Raw genomic sequence first — 4,700 nt, 5'->3', positions numbered from 1 at the left:
GAAGGAAGGAAGGAAGGAAGGAAGGAAGGAAGGAAGGAAGGAAGGAAAGAAAGAGAAAGAAAAAAGAAAGAAAAGAAAAGAGCCAGACTACCTGTCTCTTTCTATTTTCAGACTGGCTATTTAAGAAGAGACCAATAATGGAAAAGCACTTGGAAAAAAACAGCAATTTTTAAAAATTCCTTTCAAAATGGTAAAAATATTTTGTGACCACTAGTCTCAACCACCACTAAAAACAAATAAAAGATGAAACAAAACATCTCTGGAAGAATATTAACTGAACACTAAGCAGAAATAAAATGGCTTAACTGTCAAAGTACAACACAACAATGAAAACAAAATGTTTAGCTGTACCTAGATGCTCATCTTAGAGATTTCTTTCAAATACTCTTACTTTACCATTTGCAACTTGCAAAAACTAAGTCATCAATACTTTTTAAGAAGAGTTAACTAGGGTGTGACTTTTCTGAAACCATCCTTGACCTTACAAACAAACCATTAACCTTGCCAACTTCGTAAGATAACTCATAATTCGTTCAGTAAGACAAAAACGTGTTTCTCTTTCTAGTATCAGTTCTTTTAATAGCAATCCACCCCCTTAAAGTGTAGCACTCATTATCTTTCCATTTCTGCTAGTAAAAATTAAACCTAGGTTACTAATATCACGTGGTGTCATCCTTCTACTTTTAGAAAAATATTCAGTTTCACTGCAAATATGACCGACAGTAAGTGGAACTAAAGGTCAACATGCAGCCTTTACAAGAAATGTGCCTCTTAGGAAGCATCATCAAAATGGGACAGGTGTACACGGTGGAATTGGCTAACCGTTGGGAAAGCTTAAAACAAGGTACTTATTTTTATAGGCTGGTGACAAAATCAAAGTTCTCTCTGGAGGAAAAGAGCTGATCCCTCACCTCACCCCCAGCTACAAAAAAGCAAAGAAATTTTAAATCCTGTACATAAAGTTTTATTACTCTCAACATATTAAATACTTTTGAGTTAATTTTATAATAGCTGTCTAAAATACACAGAAATATACAAAGAAAATAAGCAAATTCAGTGACTGTTACATAATATCAATAATTATATCTTATACACTGAAATAGTTACTAACACTTTCATTTGCAATTAAATAAACTAAAATGTTAGCAAAAGCTATTCATTCAATACATCAACTGTTATCAAATTAACAGGTCCCTGTATTTTCATTAACTCTTATATTTCATCCTGTTCATTTTGCTTTTAAGTTTATAATGCATTCAGTTACAAAATTAAAACACTGAGGATTCTGTGACACATTCATTAAACATAATAATGTAATCATAAATCGCGGCCAAAAGCTTCTGCAATAATAACCAATACTATATTTTAAGATGACTGGGAAAATAAACTCTGCAAAGGGGTAATTTCTATCTCTCTAGTGTCAATCCTGCATTACAGGATTTGAGAAAACAAAACAACTAACAACCCTAACTTGTAGGTTGGCTCTTTGGGGGAAAAAAAAAAAGGAAAACGAAGAGTTTAGTAACATCAGAAATGTGCAAGAATTGTTCTTCCAGCTAGGAGCGGCAAGCACACTGAAAAATGCCTCCATTCTTCCTGCTCAAATAAAAAGTTCCCAGCTTCAGCTTTACCTGTGCACCACAGACAGACACACACACACGCGCGCGCGCGCGCGCGCGGAAATCTTGGTTCCACCCAAATCACTAACCCACGGGGTTGAAAATTGAGGTGGGAGGAGAGGCAGGGAGTCCCTAAGGGTGTGGAACACTTGCAAGGGGAAAAGGACAGGGCCATCATTCCCTTCGCGTTCCCATCTCCTTTCTGGCGGCGACCTGCAGATTCCACCACTAGAGAGAGTTTGGCAGCTTCACAATGGGGCCGTTGCTGGAGGTCTGCCACCCGCCTCGAAACCCCTCTCCTCCGCTTCCCACCTGCCCCAAAGTCCACCCGCGACAGGTGGGGCGAGGGCGGCAATGCCCGACGACATCTGCGGCTTACGCTTCTGGCTCGGACCGGGCCCCAATCCACACGCTCGCACGCGGCCACAGCCGGCCAGTCCACCCCCACTGTACCAGCGGACACTCGGAGGGCGCGGGCGGCCTCGCACCGGGTTGCAACCCGAGCGACGAGGGTTGGCGAGATCAGGCCGCCGGGGCTCGCCCTGAGGTGCTATCTGACCCAGGCAGTCGCACCCTGAGCGCTGCCGGGCATGCAGCCAAAGGTGCAGCAGGCAGAGGAAAGCTACTTCTCAACGGGGCCTCCAGGCCCGCTGCCCCGCGGTGCGGGAACGGCGGCCAAGGGAGGGAGCCAGTATGCGCGCCAACGCGCCCCGACTTCCGCACCGCGGCACCGCGGGAGAGGCGCTCCAGGTCGCCGAGTCCCCGCACCTCCCCAGCGAGCGCACGACGTGCGCACACGGGGGCGCACGCCCCCGCACACTCACACGCGCTGCACACTCACAGCGTCTCCGGCCCCACCCCTGTGCCAGGGAACCGCAAGCTCCCCGCACCCCGCGCGGACCCCACCCAGTTTACCAGACCCCAGTCCCCTTCGGGTGCCTGGGAACCGGTCCACCGAGGCCATGGGACGCTGGGGCCGCCCCGCCGCCCATCGCAGAAGCTGGTCCGGCCGGGTTTCCCCAGCACCGCGGGCATCGTGCACCCGGCCCAGACATGAGGCGGAGAGGAAGGGGCGGCGCCGCGATTGGGGCTGGCACTGGGGATCAGAGACTGGGGCAAACCCGCTACTCCCCCAATCACCCCATAACCACCACCTTTTCTGCGGCACAAAAGGTTACAGACGAAGCCGCCGTCCCCGTGCAACCTACCGATGGCCCAGGGCTCCGCTGCCTCCGCCGTGCCCGGGGCCGCGGAGCCGGAGTCAGGGGTGGGAGAGGCGCAGGACTGCAGCGCCGAGATCCTGGCAGAGGCCGCCAGCCGAGCCAGCCGGGTACCCTCTCCTCTCCCACCGCGCTCCGCGCCAGCTACCGCCCCGCGTAGTCCCCGCCTCCTCCTCCTCCTCCGCCTCCTCCTCCGCCTCCACCTCCGCCCGCCTTCCCGCCTCCTCCCTCTGGCTGCAGAGGCGCAGCCCGTCAGCGCTGAGCCCGCCTCCTGCGCCCAGCTCTAAGACACCCGGAGGAAGGGCGGGCCGGCGGGCTGGAGAAAGGCGCTAAGAGGCCAAAACAAGTTGGCGGGGGTGGGCGGGGTTGTTGACTGGTGGTGTGGAGGAGGAGTCCTAACACCTAACATGCTCTCTAGTCTAAACCCCGCACTCCAACTAAAGAGCTCCAACTTGCGGGCCTGGGAACATTCCGGCTTCCTCAATTAAGTGGTGTGCTGATATTTGTCGCTTGTGAGTCTCTGCTTAAAGGGCTCAGCACTGAGCAGAAGTACAGAAAACTAAAAGGCCATGAAATTAAAACTTATAGGGTCAGTCTATAAGTTTCGGTCCCATTGTCAAATCAAGAGAGTTTGTTATTTTTTAAGACAAAATGCTTTATATGAACATAAAGGCATAAATCTGGAGTAGATCAATACAAGTTTAAACAAGTCTTGACTCACACTTGTTCCAGAATCTACATAAGTTCCTGATAATATAAAGGCAAAAAATATATAAACATCTCTAGTTCAACAGAACGACTCCTGGAGGCTGCTCAGCTATAAGACATTTTATGCTACTGCTTATGTGCCCTAAAATAAGTACAGGAAGGTAGAGGGAAGATTAAGTTTTAAGGAATGTATCCTAAACAATTTTTAAAAACATCAGGTCCTTTTTTTTCTGCAACAGAGATTTGTATGTAATTTCAAAAATATAGAAGCTAGCACAACATAATATGAATAAATAAAGAAAATTTTTGCATCAGTACATTAGAACACACTGAAAATTATTTCTGATTATAATCTGTTCGACACAATAGTGTATTGTCCTGATGATCATTCTCATAAAACCACCTCCAAAACATTTTATATTTTATATTGAGACTTAATTTCATTTCTTCTTGTCTGAAATCTTGTAACATTTTCAAAAGAATGTCTTGTACTTGCCCTTTGCTCTGAGAGTTTGGCAGTGTTCTTTGGCCAAAAGCAATAAAGTTCCCCTCTTAGTTTATTAGGCTCAAGGCTAGCTCTCTTGAGGTCATTGTCTCCAGATTGCCTCCCTCCCTGGGTGGTGCTCTATGCTCCCATCCTAACCCTGACTCTTCACCCAATCAGAACTTCAGTCAGTTCTTGAGTGTCACAAAGAACATCTAATAAACCAATTCACCAGGCAGTAATGGTTTATATGTGGCCTCATCAAGGATATGTTTATGCCACCTAGAGATGCTGACTGGGTACTGTCTTCACTTGGATTGGATGTGGGCGGCAAGGGCCATGACTGAGGGGCATATAAGGGATGCAAGTTCATGCAGAATCCCTTCCCCGAGCTTTTTAGTGTTTTATGAAGATCTCTTTAATCTATAAAGACAAATGGCATACATATAAAGGGTTAGGCCCAAATGTAGAATAGACCGTAAGCCCTGAAAGGCCTTCTGCATCTGGGGACTCAGAAACTCCATCTCACACACTCTTTGTGTAAGTTATGTCTTTGCCTCAAGGCATCCTTTCCAGAAGATCACTTTAAAATGACTTTAAAATGTCAGTTGTCTGGGAAATACTATACTACGTTGATGTAAAGGATGTCAGCTAGCAAACAACCAGCTT

At 47.2% G+C, this 4,700-nt stretch overlaps 1 protein-coding gene across 5 annotated transcripts in view; it reads right to left on the bottom strand.

The window, feature by feature from the left end:
• The window catches only part of MACIR (macrophage immunometabolism regulator), a 20,086-nt gene extending 17,058 nt beyond the window's left edge, over nucleotides 1–3,028 (bottom strand). The window contains exon 1 of one of the 5 annotated variants that reach the window (XM_023212242.3): nucleotides 2,828–3,028. The gene's annotated coding sequence lies outside the window, so the exon portion shown is untranslated. Of the gene's footprint in view, nucleotides 1–1,931; nucleotides 2,463–2,534; nucleotides 2,692–2,827 lie in introns of those variants that run through there. The other 4 variants (XM_023212247.2, XM_023212244.3, XM_023212246.2 and 1 more) reach the window with 4 other exon arrangements.
• Between the last annotated feature and the right edge of the window lie 1,672 nt (nucleotides 3,029–4,700).

Source organism: Piliocolobus tephrosceles, chromosome 4, assembly GCF_002776525.5.
Source record: "Piliocolobus tephrosceles isolate RC106 chromosome 4, ASM277652v3, whole genome shotgun sequence".
Classification (NCBI taxonomy): domain Eukaryota; kingdom Metazoa; phylum Chordata; class Mammalia; order Primates; family Cercopithecidae; genus Piliocolobus; species Piliocolobus tephrosceles.
The sequence above is the reverse complement of the archived record's forward strand: the minus strand, read 5'-3'. Positions and strand labels throughout refer to the sequence as shown.